At 39.9% G+C, this 21797-nt stretch overlaps 1 long non-coding RNA gene across 1 annotated transcript in view; it reads left to right on the top strand.

The window, feature by feature from the left end:
* Window positions 1–21797, top strand: part of LOC126443282 (uncharacterized) — a 134819-nt gene that overhangs the window by 12071 nt on the left and 100951 nt on the right. The window contains exon 2 of the long non-coding RNA XR_007581842.1: window positions 778–927. This is a non-coding gene — a long non-coding RNA (uncharacterized LOC126443282). The remainder of the gene's footprint in view (window positions 1–777; window positions 928–21797) is intronic.

Genomic DNA, 21797 nt, shown 5'->3' on the forward strand with positions numbered 1-21797 from the left:
TGGTCGAAACCGGACACCGTAATAAATAAATCGTGATCGAGACTGTTTTTGATAGTAAATATTTGTAACACATTGACCACTGTTCACTCCCGTAATGTACTCAAAAGTAACTTGAAATCAAAGTTTCCCAAGTGTCATAGTACTTGCACTGAATTCTGATTCTGATGCAGTTTGGAATTCCTGCGTGACGGTTTGGACAGACGCTCTTCAACTGTCGGCGGTCTCTGCCAGTTGACACAAGAGGTCGACATGTACGCTTTTGTGCTGTACGTGTCCCTTCACGTTTCCACTTCACTGTCACATCGGAAACAGTGGCAGTAGGTGGCAGGACTATGCACCTAATATGAAAAACTGATATTTTTGGTGATGTCCGGATACTTTTGATCACACAGTGTAGGCAGGCGTAGACAACGTGTATCGTACAATATTTGTTGTTACACAGGAAACCCAAACCTAATGAAAATTAAACTTGAATGAAGATACATTCCCTAAAAGATGTTAGTCGTATCGTGTAAAATGAAATTTTTTCAGTTAGTTTGTAGATAGAATCTGAGTGTTACAATGTTTGTGTATAGCTACTGTACCTAACTCATAGGTCTCTGACTTCTTGCACTGTATGTAGTTAGGAGTAGCATGTACTGAGTTCTATTGATATTACAGATTCATATATTTTATATTATAAAATATAGTTATAATGTATAGTCTTGACATTTTTATATCGCTTAAATAACGAAGTTGGTAACTAAACTGACTGATAGTACTGTTTGTGTTTACCAGAATCACTTTACTCCAGACCAGTTTGAGCCGACAGAATTGGTGGAGTGGTAAAACGTAAACCAAATGCTGTGCCAACCATTTTTGGTGATCGTAAAGCTCCTGCCGAGAGGAAACCTGTTGGCCTACTAGAGAAACGGACTGAGGATACAGGTAACTCGAAAATAACGTTCACAGCTTCAATTGCTATATGCATACGTCATGCTTTCACTTGCTCCTGAGTTATGACACTCTGAAAATCTCGTTTGACTGCTAACAGCACACATTTGCTGTTTTCGATCAGTAGGACACACAGAATTTCCCTTCACAGCATTATCCTTGCAGAAAGTAGGCTTACTTGTATCGTAGTAATTGTCGTAGGAAACACTTTTGTCAGTTGAGTACAGTAAGCATATACCTTTTTAAAGTTGTTGTAAATGTGTTGCTTAGAGTTCCTTCTTTAGAAGTTATATTTTGTACACTCATTTTAACCCTGAGTTGTGTACAGAAGAAGACTAAAACATTTCATTTGCAACAGCTGTATATTTTTGAAACTGACATGTCCAGGGTCTGTTGATGGAGGGAACAAAATACTTCACCACAAGGTAATTTAGTGAACAGGACCACATCTCTCAGACACACAGTCCACTTGTATTGGTATCTGATGAAATATAAAGTAATGTAATTTCTCGTACCTTTGTGCTATATCGTTTCTACTGCTTGCCATTGGACACTGTATATACCGTATTTCTAATTTACAGTTAAATGTTATACACAAATGGGAAAACTGATGCTTTGATTTGTTGCCACAGCTGGTTAAAGTTTCCTTAAAAGCCTGTGGTGTTTCCCATACCATTTGTGTTTATGAGGCTCTGTATACAGAGCTTTGCGTTTATTGGAGATATGTAGCACAACAGGTGCTAAGGTGTCCAATGTTGTGGTTAGGTCTGGTCCTGATTATTTAATCTTTTATTGTAAATAATAATTACTTGCACTGAAAGGTAATCTCCACTAAAGCCCACATCAGGAAGTAACACTTGCCTCACAGCTCTTGTAATTTAAGTATTCAGTTCTCACGTGCTGCGTTATTATTGAAGTGTTGTACAGAGAAGCTCTTTTACATTCTATTGCTGTCAGATTCCTGTGGTGCCTAGCAAAGTGCCTACAAATTTTTGGAAACACTATAGTACCGTTTGTTGAGAATTAAATATAATTGGTCAACTACAATTGCACTTTAGGATATGACATTACTTTACCATTTCATAGTATTAAGAGCATACTTGGAATATTACCACTCAGATTGACATAGACTTGCTTCAGTCCTTTGAAAGTAAGATTTTGGCATCTTACGAATCTTTAAATTACATACCACAGCCTACTGAGAAACAATTACTGGCTACCTAAAAACATATTACAGTATTAAATGATTTTTATGTTTGCAAATTGTAATATTGCAAATATGTGTTCCAGAGGTTGGAGAGCCTTCGAATGTGACCAATGACATCAGTCCTGCAGCGAACTTGGACACGACAGAAGATGAAGTCACCACCCTGAAGAACCTAGCTTCAGGCTGGAATTGAAGCTTTAAAGAGAAAACTCATCCTCTCTCAGAAAAGGGAGAGAGGAGTGTCTTTAGAAAATGACAGCCTCTTTGCGAGTCTGCACGGTTTATTCGGTGCAGATCAGTTTGCAATATGAACAAAAGGGACACTTAAAGGTAGCAAATGGTCAGTGGAAAGGGCTAAAAATTAGACCACCTTGTAGTAGTAAGGGGTACAAAGTCCTGCTGGAAAATAAGTTACCTTTTCCTTCAGATAGAACCCCAATATGTTCGCTACAGACCATAAAATTTAGACCTGGTGTGCCGAGGGAGCTCGTGAGTTTCCTGAAAGTCAAGCTTGCCCTCATGTTACCAGTGGAGATGCATCCTGTTCTCCTGATGGATGAGGTTAGTATCACTCACCATTGGAATGTGGTTGAGCATTGGCTGCACCATTGATAATGATACGACACCTCCACCAGATCTCGCCCTTGCAAAAACTATAGCTTCTAATGCATCAGTTGTTATGCTGGGTGGTATTACCTCAAGATGGAAACAAACAATAGGTTACCATTACACAGGGCCATCTTTTTCCAGTTCTCACGCCAGACATTACTATAAGCTTTATTAGGGAATCTTAGGACTCGTACAATGTTCGCTGCATCGCGTCAGTGATGGGAGGGCAAAATTGAGCTGTATGGCGAGAATTTGCAATTGTTGTCGAAAGGTTTTCAAAATTAGTTTCTGCCAGTGTCTTTCTGATCATAATAGGAAACTAATTTTCCTCACAGATACATCATACATTTTGAAAAACGGGGATTCACTTAATCAATGGGCAATCAGTCTTCTTCTGACAAAATGTTGTCGAGGGACGTGATCCGCCTTATAATGAGGTACATATAAATCGTGTATAACAGTGGCTTGAGGTAGACAGTGGTTTTAAGTCTTAAACTGGCGCCAAAACTGAGTGAGAAGCGTTTGATTCCAAACCATTACGAGAAAATGAAAGTTGGCTCGTCTACTGCCCTAATTAACAGCCAGACTGCAGCAGCCAGTGAGTATGCTGTCAAGACAGAGAAACTGCAGAGAAATACTTTAACCACAGCACGGTTGCTAAAGCACGTTTGTAAGTGGTCTTGCCTCATGACATCCAGAGCTCCAGTTATGCCTCTGAGTCGTTCTGATGAACAAACATACAGTGAGGCTCTCTGTCATCTTCAGGACACTCTGTGATTATTTGAAAATTTGAAAATTGGCCTGAACAGTGCCTGGAAACCAGTTCAGTGTGGTGTAGTTTTGACAGCTGGAGGTATTTTGGAATTCAGAACACATTCCTGAATGGGAAGAAAATTAAATTTTTGCTAATAACTAGATATAGACAAGATACCTTGAAAAATCTGTTAGCAATGCTCCACTTCAAAAATCCTGTACCAACGCTACTAGAAGTAAAATCGTCACTGAGGGCTATTACTCTTTCTCAGTTCTTTAATACTGCCACTGATATTGTGCTGAGGAAGTTGGTGAGCCACTTTGTGACATGGTGTGTGGTCACACTGTCAGGCAGGTTATGAAGTGTCATGCACTTTGCAAATTTTGCGAGGAGAGTCTAATAGCACCTGAAGAAAATATCTGTAAGCCTGTAAACGTGCTTTTACATCTAAAGTCCTTTATAGAGACCTCACTTATTGAGCCATCAAGTGAGGTTTTCAGTATATTTTAAATGGCAGAGATGTGTTTGAGAAGCAACAAGAAGAAATTACTCACAGGTGAATTGTTGCTCTCCGATGTAGCCACTGCCGTGCCTGCATCAGTGAAGGAGAAAGTAGTTTTCCCAGCCTGCCACAGTGTACAGGAGAAAATAATTCAGTTTCCTGGCAACAAGAATTCATCTGGTTCCAAGGGAGGGAAATAAAAGATATCAGGGTGTAGTGACACAAGGCAGTAGAAGCAGGCCATGACAAAGTTACTGCAGAAACTGTGATTTCCAAAAACACTCTTTAGTAAATGATTTGAAAAATTGACATTCAAACTTCATTTGGTTGCCATTTTCTCTTAAAGTGGTCTCATTTTTGTTTAAATCACAGTGATTTTTATAAATTTTTGTTCTATGTTTCTTTCTGAGTATGGAGTGTTTTTATTATCTCGTACTGCCACTTTCCATCTTTCTTTTCGCTCCCTTCTCCGATACCTCCAGCTTGTCTTTCACCTTTAGCCCACAGACGCTTGAGTCAGTCACGACCTTGGACACACCTGTAAATATGTCTTCCCCCGCGAAATCCAGCTTTTGTCCCTCTTCCGGCCAGCAGGTAGACGGAGCGCGCTCGGTCCTACAGGCGGCCACAATGGGACGGACCGGTTCCGGCGGCGGGCTCTTTGTGGCCCACGCGAACGCTCAGTCGCTAACGGCTCACTTCGACGAGTTCTGTGACCTGTTCTGCCAATCGCTGTTCCATATTATCCTCGTCTCTGAAACTTGGTTGAAACCAAACATTTCTTCCGACGCTATCCGAATCACTGGTTACTCTCTCCTAAGGGCAGATCGTGAAACACGACGCGGGGGTGGTGTGGGTGCCTATATTCGCTCTGATCTGAGACCTACTATACTATGCACATCGGATGCAAAGGGCGAAGGAGAAGCAGAGTTCTTGTTTCTCGAAATAAATACATCAAATCAGAAACTGCTAATTGGAGTAATCTATAAACCTCCAAACGTCGGTTCTATGTCCTCCTTTCAGTCTGCCCTGTCCTCGCTCGTGACACTGTATGAACACATAATCATTATGGGCGACACAAACACCGACTTACAGTTAAAATCTCCCTCTGCAGAAAAACTTAGGAGACTGTTCCACTCCAATGATATGAGTTTAACACCGCTGGACCCAACTCATCACACGCCACACAGCCATACACTCATAGATATAATAGCAACAAAGCGACCAGATAAAATAATTCGCGCCAATCAGACATCCGCTCCAGGACTCTCTGCTCATGACGTGATTTTCTTAAATTACACAGTACAAACTACCAAAGAAAAATCTCACCTGGTAACCTACAGAAACCTAAAAAATGTTAACCATGGCGCTCTTCAAAAGGATTGCTCAGACATCCCTTGGCATGATATAAGCAATGAATCGACTTTAGACGGAAAAATTCGGGAATTAGTCGCAAAATTATTGCACTGTATGATAAACATGCTCCTCAACGCACTGTCAAGGTAAAGAGAGCTCCCGCTCCGTGGCTCACCACTGCATTACGCCAGTTAATGAATGAACGTGATTCTGCACATAGGGCCTTCAAGCGTAACCCAACTCCCGAGGCGTACGAAGCTTATAGGAAACTCCGAAATAGAACCAAGCAAAGCGTGAGGAATGCCAAAATCAGACATGCCCGCTCTGTCGTATGCGGCATATCAAAACCTGCTGCACTGTGGAAAAAGCTGCGCAGTTTCGGTATAGGGAAGCGAAGATCTGACGCTGTTTATCAAGCGTCTGCAGAAGAATTAAACGATTTCTTCTCAACAGCTGTAAACTGCCACGCAGCGAAAAATTACCAGCCCCAAGATATCAATCTCTCGAGAGACAAGTTTTTCCTAAAACATGTCACTACCGGCACAGTACACAAGGCAATTATGAGAATCTCTTCCGAGGCAGTAGGAAATGATGGATTGAGCATTGGCATGATTAAGACCGTCGTAAACACTATTACTCCAGTTATCACAGACATCTTCAACCTGTCTCTTGTCAGTAGTACATATCCAACTGAGTGGAAGCAAAGCTTAATTCAACCTATACCCAAGACTGACAACCCTAAGTCGCCAGGTGACTACAGGCCGATCAGCATACTTCCTGCAATATCTAAAGCCCTAGAACACATCGTCCATGAACAGCTGACGGATTACCTCAAAACTCATAACATTCACGACAAATATCAGTCAGGCTTTCGAAAGCACCATAGTACAGCAACTGCATTAATCAAAGTAACTGATGACATTAAACATGCTATGGACAGACGTGAAGCTACCATCCTAACACTGCTTGACTTTAGCAAGGCTTTTGATACAGTTGACTTTGATATATTACTAATTAAAATGAAGCAGCTGAATTTCTCAAACAGCGCAATACACTGGTTCGATAGCTACCTCAAAAACAGAAGTCAACAGGTCATTTGTGGGTCGGAAAAGTCATCATGGAAAAACGTGCGCTCTGGAGTTCCCCAAGGCTCCGTCCTTGGTCCATTACTCTTCTCACTGTACATTAATGATATTTCTTCAGTGATTCACTCCTGCAACTACCATCTATATGCTGACGACATCCAACTGTACATAAGTGCAAGCCCCAAGAACATTGCTGACGCAGTAGCGAGTATGAACGCAGATCTTTGCTCTGTTTCTCGATGGGCACAGAACCTAGGTCTGAAACTAAACCCCAAGAAATCCCAGGTCATACTTATATCTCATCCAAAGTTAATCAGTCGGTACTTTCGCGAAACAGTCCCTCAAATACTCCTCAATGGTACCCAACTACCATACCAAAAAACAGTAAAAGACCTTGGAATAATCTTGGATGAACACCTAAACTGGGAAGAACAAACAGTCACAGCTTGCCGGAAATCGCTCTCCTCCCTACATGCAATTCAAAAATTTAGAAAAATATTTCCAACCCATGTTAAACAAAAATTAGTCCAAACACTAGTCTTGCCTAATCTTTACTACTGTGATGTAGTTCAACATGGCACAAATAATGAAAATTCGAGATGCCTCGAGCTAGTGATGAATGCTTGTGTTAGATACGTATGCAACATACGGTTGTATGATCATATCAGTCCTTCATACTCCCAGCTTGGTTGGATACGCCCACATAAGGCACGCGATCTCCACACGATGTGCTTACTTCATCGATTTCTTAGCCACTGGTGCCCCCAATACTTATCTTCTCACATTAAACACCTATCATCATTCCACAACCGCAATACCAGATCGGATACGTCTAGCATCTTGGCTGTACCTTTACATAACACAAAATCTTTCTCCGTGTCATTCTCCATCTCAGCCATACGACTATGAAACGCGCTCCCCTGTGATCTGCGTCTTATCCAAAGCCACTCAACATTCAAGAGGGAACTTAAGACTTACATATTAGGGACGGTATAGCCACCATTGTTGTGCCCCCCCTCATCTTTTTCTTTCTCCTCTCCATCATAGCTTCGAATTTTACCATTCTATTTCTCTTCCTGTAACCTATCTACCTCTTCTATATCTCTTTCACCCCATTCCATCGTCTTATGTCTCTGCTTGATGAGAATAACTCACAAGCTGCAAGAATATAACGAGAAAATTCCCAAGTAGCAATAGGACTGACACTCATAAAAGAAAAACATGTTTACTTTCATATACATAGTCATTTTTATTATTATTATTATCATTATTATTATTATTATTATTATTATTATTATTCTTGATTGTTATAATTATTTTTTGATTGTTATAATTATCATTGTACTACTTTTATAATCTCTATTTTTTTCTTTAACATTAATATTGTATAACATGTTATATGTCCTAATTTTCTGTAGACACTGAAATTTGTTGAATCTGAGTATGCCTGGTTAGGTGTAAGAGAGGGCCTGAAGGCCCTAATCTTGCCAGGTAAAATAAATGCATAAATAAATAAAATAAATAAATATATTATTTGGAAGTAAACTATGTCGCTCTCCAGGTTTCAGAATGATGCATATGTAAATAAAAACTTCATCCTTCGACCTGTGTACATATTTGACTTCTGTGCTTTGCCACCATCTTTGTTTCTTCCTTGTGCTTCATTTATGTCGTTTATTTTTTTCTCTGGATTTTAATAGCTTTTTATACATACGATTTATATTTTATATAATATTGTAGAGAGGAAAAAAGTATACATTCACTCAGTAAGAACATTAGCTTGTACTCTATACTCTTTTCTAGCCTCAGAATGAAACAGCACATATGCAAAATCTGCTGAAGAATACTTTTTGAAGAATACTTGTTTCCAAACACGGTAAAAAGTAAACGTCATTACAAGTAAATGTCGTGCATATTTTGTATTGTAATTGCTATTTTTATTTATTATCAAAATTTAGCATTTTATGCTGAAGACTGCGAATATGTGAATGGAAATGCAGTCAACTGGGGGAACTTTGCCCACTTTAGACCATTTTTTGAAAATACTGCCCACAAAAGATGTTACTTGTTGCAACACATGTTGTAGTTACAGTTACTGATCATTTTTGATAGTAAAAATATAGACAAATTGACTGTTTGCTGTAATATTTTAATATTTATACCGATAAAGTTGCTCTGCTATTCTGGCTAAGTTTATGTCAATCTTGAACAACACATTATTTTACCTACATAAAATACTCTGGGTAATTTTAAGCCATTCCAAAAGTAAATCGGTGGTTAATAAGAAGCCGAAATAAATTGTTCTATTTCAGTAATGCTTTGAAATTTAAAGATATTTATATAGACCCGTTATTAAGTTTTTAGGCTAAGGGGTTGTAAATGTAAAAATAACACATTCGTTAAGGATATTTTTGATAACACGTGTTACAGATAATAGTGCACACATTGTCTTCAAAGTAGAACAACACTTTCAGTAATACCATGTAGTAAATACATTCCGTCAAACATTTTCAGATATTTAGCATAGATGTTCACTGCTATTATGGACCACGCCCCTTTCTGTTAACAGGTATTGGGCGAGATTCAGCTTTTCTGTTAATACACTGTCTTTACAGTACAAGACTCCACCTTAGCTTTGAAGCCAAAACCTATTTCTTTTCCCCTTTCTTGATCCTGCAATTGCAACTTATTTTAAATGAGATATACTTGCATTACATATTTGCTACAGTAACATTTCCAGCGTATGATTTACCTTCATACAGTGTAATGACATATTTATGTAAAAGCCATACTCAAAGATAAATGTAAATTTAACGAACAAATCTATCAGCAAGCCTAGAACCATGTTCCCTAATTGGTAGTGACAGAAATGATGTTTATAAGTTCCCTGTGAGACTGCTGTTTACACCTAATTCAGCTAATTTCATGCTACTATCTGGAGCATCTCCAGGCTCATTATTTTAATTTCAATGTCTGAAGACTGCAGCTAGAGTTTTTATACATTTTCTTGGTTTTGGGTTTATCTTGGTCCCAATGGGAAAGGTTGCAGGAACTTGATTTAACCATTCAGTTAATTCATTTCTGGTCTTTTGTCTTATTTTACATTTATGTTACTTAGTTTCCAATCCATCTGAACAGCAAAGAAAAGTCAGAAGAGGTAATAGGACGGTTTAAAGGTAATCTAATTACAAAATAGAAATCTTAGAGACAAAACTGTCTCTGTTAGCAGATAAAACAAAAATAGTGAGTGGTAGTGTACAAAGTTATAATGACTGGTAAAAAAATTTGACCTGGTTGACTGTAGAGTATGGTTTAAATGTATATTTAGGATGCTCACGACAATAAATTGTTTTTGTTCAACACATAATAATGTAAAAAAAAAAAATATGTACGATGCACGTACCGAACCTACAACCTTATATTCAGTGAATATTGACGTTACTGGCAGACTATTATTTCTGATGGAACCTGGCCAAAAATTTGTAGTATACTAATAAGAGTGCAGTTGTTACAGTTCCCTACAGCCTACTTTTGATCATACGACTAGTTTTACCTCAACACATTTGAAACATATTGTATTCTCTTGTACTTTCGTAATCATTCTCCTAATGCTATGAAGAATTTGCAGAAAAAATTTTGTGGGATAGGCCTGACAAAGATATAAAGCATGCCTAATCATAAAGCCTCGTTTGTCAATTCCATTTACTAGGGTACCGCGCATATATATGTGAATGCATTGCTTCATTTCATATAACAAAAGAGACATTGGGCGAACTTTCGTACTACGAAGTAGCAGGAACAAGAGGTAAGCTGATATAGAGCTTTAAATTAGCGACTTCTTTTTCCCTGCACTTGCGACCTAACATTGGTCTTACTAACAGTTGGACAGGACCGATTTAATGCTAATTACGAAAACAGGTGTTCAAACTCGATACTGCATCAAGATCTGCGATATCTGCTTTCGCTACTAATAAAGAATAGCAGGCAAAAAACTGTTGTGCTCCCAGCAACAAATGCTTTTCGACTCATTTAGCTTTAATTTGTTGAGCTTTTTTGTTGCAAAATATCCGACATGTTCCGCTTGTAGCCAGTGATTAGTCTTAGCAGTGCATTGGAGAGCTGAGTGTACTCCTTCAGTAAACACTGCTAAACACGCTGCAGCAGTTAATGTATCACCATCGGCGCAGTCGTTCGAAAATGGCGCCCAATTTCAAGTTGGCCATAATTTCCCTTTACAGAGATTTATGCACTGCAGTTCGCACCTGCCATCTGTCGGTGGCAGTCCGTACTACGCGTGTCCGGCTACGCTGCTGCTCTCTCGCGTCACTCCTCTACACTACGTGCAGCTGGCTGGGTTAGCATCGCCATTACATCTCCTGCCGTCTTCTGCTTGCCTGGACTTCCACTGGGTAATACGAAACGTGGGAAGAATTTTTACGTGAGCTATGATTAAATTATGCTGTGTGCTAAATTCTACAAGTCGGCTTCCTCTTTCATTTCTTTCCCCCAATCCATATTGACCTACTATGTTTCCTTCTCTCCCTTTTCCTACTGACGAATTTCAGTCACCCATGACTATTAAATTTTCGCCCTCTTCACTACCTGAATAATTTCTTTTATCTCGTCATACATTTCATCCATTTCTTCATCATCTGCAGAGCTATTTGGCATATAAACCTGTACTACTGTAGTAGGCATGGGCTTTGTGTCTATCTTGGCCACAATAATGCGTTCACCATGCTGTTTGTAGTAGCTAACCCACACTCCTATTTTTTTTATTCATTATTAAACATACTCCTGCATTACCCCTATTTGATTTTGTATTTATAACTCTGTAATCACCAGACCAAAAGTCTTGTTCCTCCTGCCACCGAACTTCACTAGTTCCTACTATATCTAACTTTAACCTATCCTTTTCCCTTTTTTAATTTTCTAACCTACCTGCCCGATTAAGGGATCTGACATTCCACGCTCCGATCCGTAGAACGCCAGTTTTCTTTCTCCTGATAACAAAGTCCTCTTGAGTAGTCCCCACCTGGAGATCCGAATGGGGGACTATTTTACCTCCGGAATATTTTACCCAAGAGGACGCCATCATCATTTAATCATACAGTAAAGCTGCATGCCCTCGGTAAAAATTACGGCCGTAGTTTCCCCTTGCTTTCAGCCGTTCGCAGTACCAGCACAGGAAGGCCGTTTTGGTTATTGTTACAAGGCCAGATCAGTCAATCATCCAGACTGTTGCCCCTGCAACTACAGAAAAGGCTGCTGCCCCTCTTCAGGAACCACATGTTTGTCTGGCCTCTCAACAGATACCCCTCCGTTGTGGTTGCACCTATGGTACGGCCATCTGTATCGCTGAGGCACGCAAGCCTCCCCACCAACGGCAAGGTCCATGGTTCATGGGCCTCGTCTTTTTACCTCTTGGTTCAAGAATCATGAAAGAAGGTTGTATACCTACAAGAATCCTGGAGATACTAAAAGGTATCAGATAGATTATATAATGGTAAGACAGAGATTTAGGAACCAGGTCTTAAATTGTAAGACATTTCCAGGGGCAGATGAGGACACTGACCACAATTTATTGGTCATGAACTGTAGATTAACTGTATAGTACTGCTTTAAAGAGTGTGCAAGGCTTCTTGAAAGTTAAATCTCACTTAAACATTCTGACTTGTTAAGTCAGTTCTTGAACTTCATTTACAAAGTATTTAACGATGAAACTCGCCACCAGCAGAAGGAGGCATGCAGCAGAACTGGAGATACTGTGGGAAATTTGCATTTGCAAAACAAGATGCTGAAGAAATAGCAGGTAAGTCTTCATGCGAATGTCTCGACTGACATTATGAAAATCCGTAAATCAAATCAGTGTGTACTAAACGCACCCCTTATTATTAATCACAATTACGATTAGGGAGTAAATGGTTTAGGGTGTAAGTATAACAATTTCAGTGTTAGAATGTACAATTTTATATCCTAGCTGTGGCACATAAAGAGAAAATGCTGCAGGACAGATTGAATAAAATTATGCTGTGAGTCCTGTTTGTGGGCCAGTACAGTGAGAAAGATTTCCAAGTGCAAAGCAGCCAGTACTGATATTCTTGGATTGTACCAAAAGACTCACACTCTGAACAAAAGTTCCAACAGCATTTAAGCTTCATGCTAGATAATTTGTTCCTGTTTTTTGCCAATTGGCAGTCATTGTCACCATTTACTATGTGGGGATAACGTAAGGTTATTCGCACTCAGTTGGGTCTGACGCTACACCCATCTGCTTAGGCCCGTGACATAACTGTGATGTGGTGTGTGATGTCATGGTGAGGTTTGATGTTTTTGTCTCTGTTTGTGTTTGTAGATGGTGTGCTGTAGCATTTGGTGGCCCTCTCTTGACTTGGATGTTGGTTAGTGAATTGAGTGTTTCAGGCTGCTATTGGAAGAATTTGTGCTGGTTTACTGGTGAGATTCTTTGAATTTACATATTATAGCTGATGGATTAATTTTTATGTTTGGAACAATCAGTGACACGTGTTTCTTATGGTCGGAGATTTAATATTAATTTTCTTTGTGTTTAGGGCTACATACCAGCTTCTTACAGATTACTGGCTGAAAAGTAATAATAATGAACATATTGATCTGTCACTGCTCATGTAACATTTACATCTATTTCTCAATAGCACAAGTAATCATTGTAGTGTTTCGTGCCACAAGATTTTTGTTAAATATCTATCTTCAGGGCAGATGTTGCCAGAAGAAGCAATTTCAGTTCAGATTTAATGTTGTGTAATGGTTTCCAGCAGCCAGTAGCCTTTAGTTTTCTTATTCAGTTTCTATTTACCATTTTTCCTTAATGTGTAGTGTTCTGGTGGTCTAAGGAACTGCCACTGGAATTTCTCCCAGCATTGCCCAGGGTACGCCCGAGCGCTGACGACGACATTGTGTGTCGTATCTTCCTCGTGTTGCGATCTTCACTGAGGCATCTTCCATGTGCCCCTCTGTTTACTGTGTCTGCTTTTGAATCGACAAGCGATTTATCATCAGGTTGTACATATTTATTGCATATTTGCAGCATTGTTGTGGCTCATGTAGCTATGGCAAGAAAACGAAACATGTACGCATGTAATGTGGTGAGTAGTATGTGCGGTTCACATCTGGCCACAGCTGGGCAACTTCAAGAATGCTGCAAACATGCAACAAATATGTACCATGTGATTATAAAGATTCAAAACTGGTCACGGTAAACAAAGATTGAAAAATAATAGAAAAGGTGACTGGTAACTGTAATTTCTAGAGAGATTGATCCACGACAGTTGCCATGCCCCACACATATAATGGACAGATTCTAATGGTTTTTAAATTTTTTGGCACCTGTCAGATTATATTAGTGGGAAAAAAATACAAAACTTTTGTGGCTATTGTTTGACCCTTTCATGAGCCTTTGGCGATTTAGTGATAAAGGATTATTATGTTTTCTTCTAAATTTCGATTAAAACTACTTCGTGGCTGGCAGTCACCTGTGGTGGTGAACGGTTGCTGGTTGTATACATTATTCCACATACTTGGAACGAACAAGAGCTGCACGTGCAACGCAAACAGAGCAAAACATGTATTCAGATTACTTTCATTGTTATCGTTGTGAGCAGCACCACTTGATAACTTGGTATTTGCTCGAATGCAGGAGTTTTTGCTCCTAGGTACTTCATTTGAGATTGATTTGCACCTCACTGGCGACAGAGTGGTGTACTCTACATACAGAAATCGTGTTACTAATCAGTGTAGACTTAATTCTTTTCTGATTTGACAGAATGATGTTATTCTGCTTATGTTTGTCCTTTCCATTACTGCCATGTTCTATCACAAACTATTCAACAATTCATTCAATACACCTTTGATTTGTTTTCAGAGACACATCGCAAACTCAGCACCACAACAAAACGACTACAGGATTGCACAACCAAACGTTTTCTGCCACCGCCCTTTATTTTCTGGGGTGGTTGCCAGGGATAGGCTGTGGCCAATAACTGAGAACATTATTTTATATTTTACCATCTGTACCAAATTAGTGTATCTGGTAATATACTAACCTTATGGCACTGTCAATAGTAGTATGATAGATAGCTGTAGATAATGGTATGATAGATAGCTCTTGGATCAAACATAGTTCCCTCCTTTTGACAAAGTGGTACAGTGTACATAGAATAATATTTCTTTGGGTTAGTACACACAGTAACAAAACACTGTTGTAAAAGAGTGCACAAACACTTGCATCAGATCTCGTGAAGTTACAATCCAGCATTAATATTTTATTATAATTACCTAACACAAAGAGCTACAAAAAAGAACTCTTGGCTAAGTAGTTGTAAGCTTGTTTAGGAAGGACCTCATTTCAGGACAAGATACAAGAAAACATAATAAAAGATATTTATTTTCACAGTTACTTTTTATTTCCTGTACACCATTAAGGATAACACATGTGTAATAAGATGCATGAGCACAATACCATTACTTCATACTAAGAAACGTTTATGAATATACACAAGTGGTACAACAGCCTGCCAAAATATTTTAAGAGCAGTAACTGAAATTTGTTTTAAGTAAAATTACAACATACATGTAGTGAATAAGGAACATGAATTTAGGACTTCCTAGTACCTTATGGCATAGTTCAAAATAAAAGAACTGTGATTTTACAATTGAGAGATAGCAGAACCCAAAAACTGAATCTTACAATACTTCAAATGGCAACAATTGCACACCTATTGCAGTAAACAACACATTAAATCATGATACCACTATGAGTGATCAATATTTACACTGAAAAACAAATTTGTGGATTTTATGTACTCATGTAGAACCGACAAAAATTGTTTGTGTAAACATATTGAAATTCCACTGGTGAAATGTGAAGAGCAATGTTTTAGGGTCATAGGCGAATCTAGAAAATTCGAGCATATCCTGTTGGGTGGCATGCTGAGCAGCTGGGTGGTCCAGCTGTCTCTGGGCCAGTTTGGCGGTGGCCATTCGTGCGGACACACAACTTGTTAGTGGTCGTGACCGTGTAGAATGCCAGGAAGTGGTTGCAGGTAACTTGCTAGAGCACTTGACTGCTTTCACATCTGTCCCTTGCTTTGATGGTATGGGAGATGCCCGGGACAGGACTGGAGTGTGTTGTGGTATGGATCAGGTTTTGCATCTATTGCAGGATAAGCCCCACGGGGCAATTGATTCGGAATAGGGGCAGGGAAGTATGTCGCGTAAGTTGGGTAAGCAGTTGAATACCTTAGTTGGGGGGGAGGGGGGGGGTGGCGGCGAGATATTTTGCATTTCATGACATGATGAGAGGTTGTCAAATTCGCTGTCATTCTCCGAAGTATCACTAATGAACACTGGTGATGACAGAAAAAATTGTTATGAAGTATCATTAATGCAGTACAAGTCATCCAGTCGTACGATTTTAACAAAACTGAATTGTGTGGTTCCCTTAGTCTTAGATCAGTATTTATGTCTCCATGAATACATATTCTGTCCTTAGATCATTTTGCAAAAAGAAAGAAAAAAAGTCAATTTTCTTCAAGGACTGAGCAAATGCTTCAATATTAGTGTCTGGCATACAGTACAAAAATGTAGTTACGTTTTTTAACATGGGCCGTAATGGTGCAGCTGCCTCCATTGCATTTTCTGTGCTTGTATCAGCCACAGTAAGGACACTGTATTGCACAAGTACTGTAAGCCCACCAAACTGATTTATGTTTTCTCCTCTGTGGAGCCTCTTCGGTAGCACATCAGTCTGAGGTCATAAAGCTGAAAATCTTAATGAGTACAGGATGGTGTTTGCTAAAAAATATATGCCCCACCATAATTTTGGTTTCGTTTTTTCACATATTGCTTTCAACGTTTCATTGTTGGAAAAAAAATTTGCTTATAACTGTCAATATTAATTTGGTTTGTAAAAAGTGTAGTGATCTAGGACTTTGGAAAAGTATATGGAATCGTTTTATGCATCTGCAGTGGCACTGATCCGTCTGCTATTTGCTATAGTAAAATTTTTAATCAGACATAACTTTTAATTAACATGGTTTGAAACAAAAGTATTTTTGCTGTCAGATCCTTAGGCTATAATTGTAACAATGACATCTGACCTAAATAACAAATGGGCAGATTTATGTCTACCTCTCATATGGATATCACTGAAAATCGGAACCAAAAGATGTCCATAGACAGAAAAAAAATATTGGTAGTAGTTGGGGTGTAATCGGAGCAGGCAGAGGGTGCGAGCTTCTTCTCCCACAGTATGCCATGACTAACATATGAGGCACTGAGAGCACAAGCGGACTAACCCACACTTTTTGTGAATTTGAGGTATTGACATGTTGTGATAACAGTATACGGGTATTATGCAATGCATGTTGATCTGTTTGTTTATCTGAAGGTTTGTCTAATGTAGCAACGTAAACATTGCTGTTGCACTCAACCGCCGATAGATACCGTTGAGAGCAGGAGTGGACTATGCGTCATAGTCCATTTGTGCTCTATGCTCTCCGTCCACTGCCATTGCGCGTGACGCCGGCGAACGAAAGACTTGTGTATTTAGTGTGGAACAACGTATTGGACCAGTGACCACGTGGACGTGTATTTCAGTTGATCAGCATGGCAGCCCCTGCGAAAAGCGTGGAGGAGCAATTGGAAGGTTAGTTTGTATTGTGTTCCATTCCTTTTTTGCGGATAACATTGTCGATTGTACACTAACGCGTTCATATGCAAACACGTCTAGATGTACCGTATCTCGAATGGTGACTTTGTTCAGAAAATGCAGGTTGTTTTCCATACGAAAACAGAATGACATACAAACAATACTTTATGTATTGCTATTTTGTGTAATCAAGTAACGATCACTTGTAATGTTATGTGTACAACAATGTTTTACCGCCCGCCGAGTTGTGTTGAGCAATTGCTTCGCCTGTGGATACCAATGCACACGTTGACCATTACTGTAGTGTAGTTAATATTACATTGAGGGATGGATATTGTTATTACAGAGATGTTTGCGTCCGATGGGGAAGTGCCGGGAGACGCGAGAGCGAGCACGGCTGCAGCAACAACTGTTCCAGAGGACGTGCCAGAGACGAACGACGATGCCGTGGTACGGAGCCGAGGAAAGAAGCGCCTTAGAAACGAAGATAAATGGCTTCGTAACGTTAGGAAAGAACGGAGAGCTCTAGGTCAAGAGTATGTAAACCGTAAGGGTAACCTTGTACCTCGAAAGGAATTGCGGAAAATCAGCGAGTGTACGTGCCGGTATGAGTGCCACAAACACATCAACGAAGAACAGCAGGAACAAGTGTTCAATGAGTTTTATAATTTAGGCAGCCACGATCTGCAGTCGGCTTTCCTGTTTACCATGATTAAAGTCGTTGATAAAGCACGGTCTTACGTAGGTCAGCAACATTCACGTAGGGAGGAGACGAGATTGTATTACTTGCTCAATTCAAATGGGTCTGAAACGAGGGTGTGCAAAAGATTCTTTCAGAATACTTTAGCCGTATCTGCTGGAAGAATCGATAGGGTACTCAAGAATAAAGGGGAAAAAGCCACCCCTCCTCGTGATGGTAGAGGTAAAGGTGAACCTGGTAATAAAACACCTCGCCACAAAGTTGATGTAGTAAAACGTTTCATAGAAAAATTCCCGGCGTATGAAAGCCATTATGCGTATCATAAAAATAACGGTAGAAAGTATTTAGGACCAGATTTAAATTTATCAGTCATGTATTCACTGTACTGTGCAGAGGAGCAAATGCCCGTTTCTCATTTTATTTTCCGCAAAATTTTTTACGAAAACTTCAATTTGTCATTTCATCCACCAGTGTCCGACTCTTGTCGAACATGTGATGCTTTGCAGGTAAAAATAACAGCTGCCGATAATGATAAGGAGAGGACGGAGTTAATTGCAGAACGTGAATTCCATCAGCAAAAAGCTGAGTATGCACGGGCAGGTTTACATAGTGATACATTGCTTAGCAAATCAGATGGTAACGTTACAGTGATAACATTTGATTTGATGAAAACTTTGCCTACACCGATCATCTCAACTGGAGTTTGCTATTACAAACGTCAGTTGTGGACATATTGCTTTGGCATCCACAATATGCACAATGATGATGTATACATGTTTCTGTGGCATGAATCCATTGCGTCGAGAGGGCCACAAGAAATTGGTTCTTGTTTGCTGTACTTCATACGCAATTTTGTCAGGACTGAAAAACTAATTATGTACTCTGATCAGTGCGGAGGCCAGAATAGAAACATAAAGGTTGCTGTACTGTGCCAATACATTGTCAACAGCTCAGAGTTCTCTGTGAAGGAAATAGACCATAAATTTTTAGTTAGCGGACACTCGTACCTGCCCTGTGATCAGGATTTTGGCTTAGTTCAGAAACGAAAAAAGTATTTTCCTAATATTTACCGTCCTAAACACTGGAATGATGTGGTAGTGAGTGCCAGAAAAAGGAATCCATTCAAGGTAATTAATATGAATGCGGAATGTTTCTTTTCAACAAAACAACTCGAAAGAAACATCACGAATCGAAAAATGTCTTCTGGTAATTGTAAAGTACAATGGTTGAACATACAGTGGCTGCGGTATGAAGCAACCAACAGATTCAAAATACTGTATAAATACTCGAACCAAAACCAAGAGCCATTTCAGGAAATTGATGTGGCCAAACGAACATCCACATGCATCAGCAATCTCGAACTGCTTTATCCTAATGGAAATGTAATTACAGAGGCAAAAAAGAAGGATCTGCTAAGTTTGCTTCCGTATGTACCTCCACTTCATCATGATTTCTACAAAACTTTACAAACGTCATCAAATGCCGTAGAAACATTGCCTGTGGATGATTTTGAAATGTAACACAATGCGTAACATTACAGAAACCAATGTAAAATGGTACATGTAATGTGTACAATGTATACTAGTAATGAATACTATTGTCACATGCATCAGCGTACTAACGGACCTGTCATTGAGAATGTTCAACTACTTGGAGCGAAAATGGACTAAGCCACAACAAAACTGCTAATATTCTACTATATAGTACTTTTGTAATTTATCTATGTCAAAATATTGTTCAATAAAACCACAGTTACATCATATGCATGGTACAAGGCTGCAATGTATCACAAACATACATTATTTGTGGGCCCGTATTATGAGACCTGTTTCCTCCATATTGACTTCTCCGGGGTTAGTCCGCTTGTGCTCTCAGTGCCTCATATGTGTAGCGTATGTGAAAAAGTGAATAATTGAAGCGGTGCTGGCTGAGCGACGTTTGCCTTCCAGCAACGTTATACGGGGTGAAAGAAAACAATTTGACCTAACGTGCAGGGTGGAGTGACGGTGGGAAACATAGAAATTTGAGTAACGCAACTAAGGGTCGCAAGTGCGTATTTTCCGCGCTACAGGAACGTAATTAAAATCTGACATAGGGACGTCTTCACTTAAAATGATTGGTAATTGACAGAAAATCTACCAGGAACACAGACTTTCGACTAACCAGTCTTCAGGATGAGGACAAGAAAAAGTTAAAACGCCACATATAGGTTTATCATACTTAGCCGACCTACCAGACAGTACTTCTTTAGAAATGAAGACAGTAATATGTCCATGTTTAATGTTTCAAGATGTCTAAGAAAGGTCAAAGTAAGTGAGAAATGAGCCACTACCTAATTAACGTAAGTATGTCGACTTCTCACGAGTCAATAGAACGCGCTCGAAACGGCAAAATGACGGAATGCGTTGGTAGCGGTACACAACTTTAAAATTTAGTAGACGGTAAGTACGTGAAAGAAAATGCGATACGTTTAACCAAGGTGCTACTATGTAAGATGTAAAATACGGTTCTTAATTACAAAAAGCCCTCGACCGAAGTAGTGAATGTATAAATGTCGTGACAAAAGCGTCTGTCACAGTATTATGGGGCAACATATTATGAGCCCCTACAGCATCGGTATTAATGGAACGAGAGACAATGCACGACTGGGCAGTTCCCAATGCACTGACAATGAAACACAACTTTTATTGGCGCGGCTGCATTGCTCCTATCATCGTGACTAGAGACGAAATAATTTCATAGCGTGTGTAATGTGAAAGTGAAGACTCAGAGACCGATGAATAGTGTGACATCAACTACTCTCTGTACCGCGATGTATACCTGCGACACAGTAACCTATGGAACCCAGCTGCCCTCATTTGTTCTATTTCTGTGCGGTTTTGACTGTACTGAAATTTGGCTGAAGTCCTCTATGAAGGTATCTAATACCTGCTGCAAGCTTCCGTGTTTGTATTGAGCAGTCAAAATGAACGGTACGGCAAACGCGGATCGCAACATTCAGATGAAATTTTGGAAACCGTTTTTCACTAATCATGTACTTACATGTTAAACATTAATCGTCTTTGCTAGGGTCAACAAACGTCGACGTCCCGAGCTTCATAATTTTTACACGCATGGTTTCTGCAATCCAGTCTCTGTGTAATATGAACAGGAGACATCAACAAATAGTGCAGAGTACGGATTACTGACAGACGCCAGTGGAGTCATGATGTGGTGGAAGGCGAGGAAGGGAACGTGGGCAGATGGATGTTCAAAAGCCTCGTGCTCGGGCAGTGAAGCGTTCATAGCTGACTTATTAAGCGATCAAGATTACGCTCGTTGTGGAAACAAGTGCGAGATGGGCACTGCTGCAAACACATTTCAGCAAAAAGCTTTCGGCGTTTAGGCACGGCGACAATACTGTTCAAAGAGTAAAAACACACTCACACCGCTGTGCACAGAGTCAGGGGGTGTCTTGTCACCGGCCACTGTTTGCCGTGGCCCTTGGCCCTAAGCGAGAGGCAGGCTGTGGTCATAAGCACATTTCCAGGATCGATATCACAGAGTTTGCGTAATATGACAGAACAACTATTGGCAGATCGGTTTGCTAAGACGGCCCTATGTACTGCGCAGTAGCAGTCCTACTATTTGACAGAATGAGATTTTCATTCTGCAGCGGAGTGTGCGCTGATATGAAACTTCCTGGCAGATTAAAACTGTGTGCCCGACCGAGACTCGAACGCGGGCACTGGTGGAAGGGTTTTGCACCTGAAAAGATTAGGCGTTTAGGGATGGCCAGAAAACTTGTGATAGAGTGATAGGGTAATCGGTCAGTGTTGCGTGATGGAGCCTATGCCCCTAAGCGAGAGGTTGGCTGTGGTTATAAGGACGTTTGCAGCATCGATATTGTAGTGTTTCCGTGATAAGACAGAACTGCTATTGGAAGATGGATTTGCAATGACGGCCCTGTGTGGAATGTATTAAC

This window comes from Schistocerca serialis, unplaced genomic scaffold, assembly GCF_023864345.2.
Source record: "Schistocerca serialis cubense isolate TAMUIC-IGC-003099 unplaced genomic scaffold, iqSchSeri2.2 HiC_scaffold_1434, whole genome shotgun sequence".
Classification (NCBI taxonomy): domain Eukaryota; kingdom Metazoa; phylum Arthropoda; class Insecta; order Orthoptera; family Acrididae; genus Schistocerca; species Schistocerca serialis.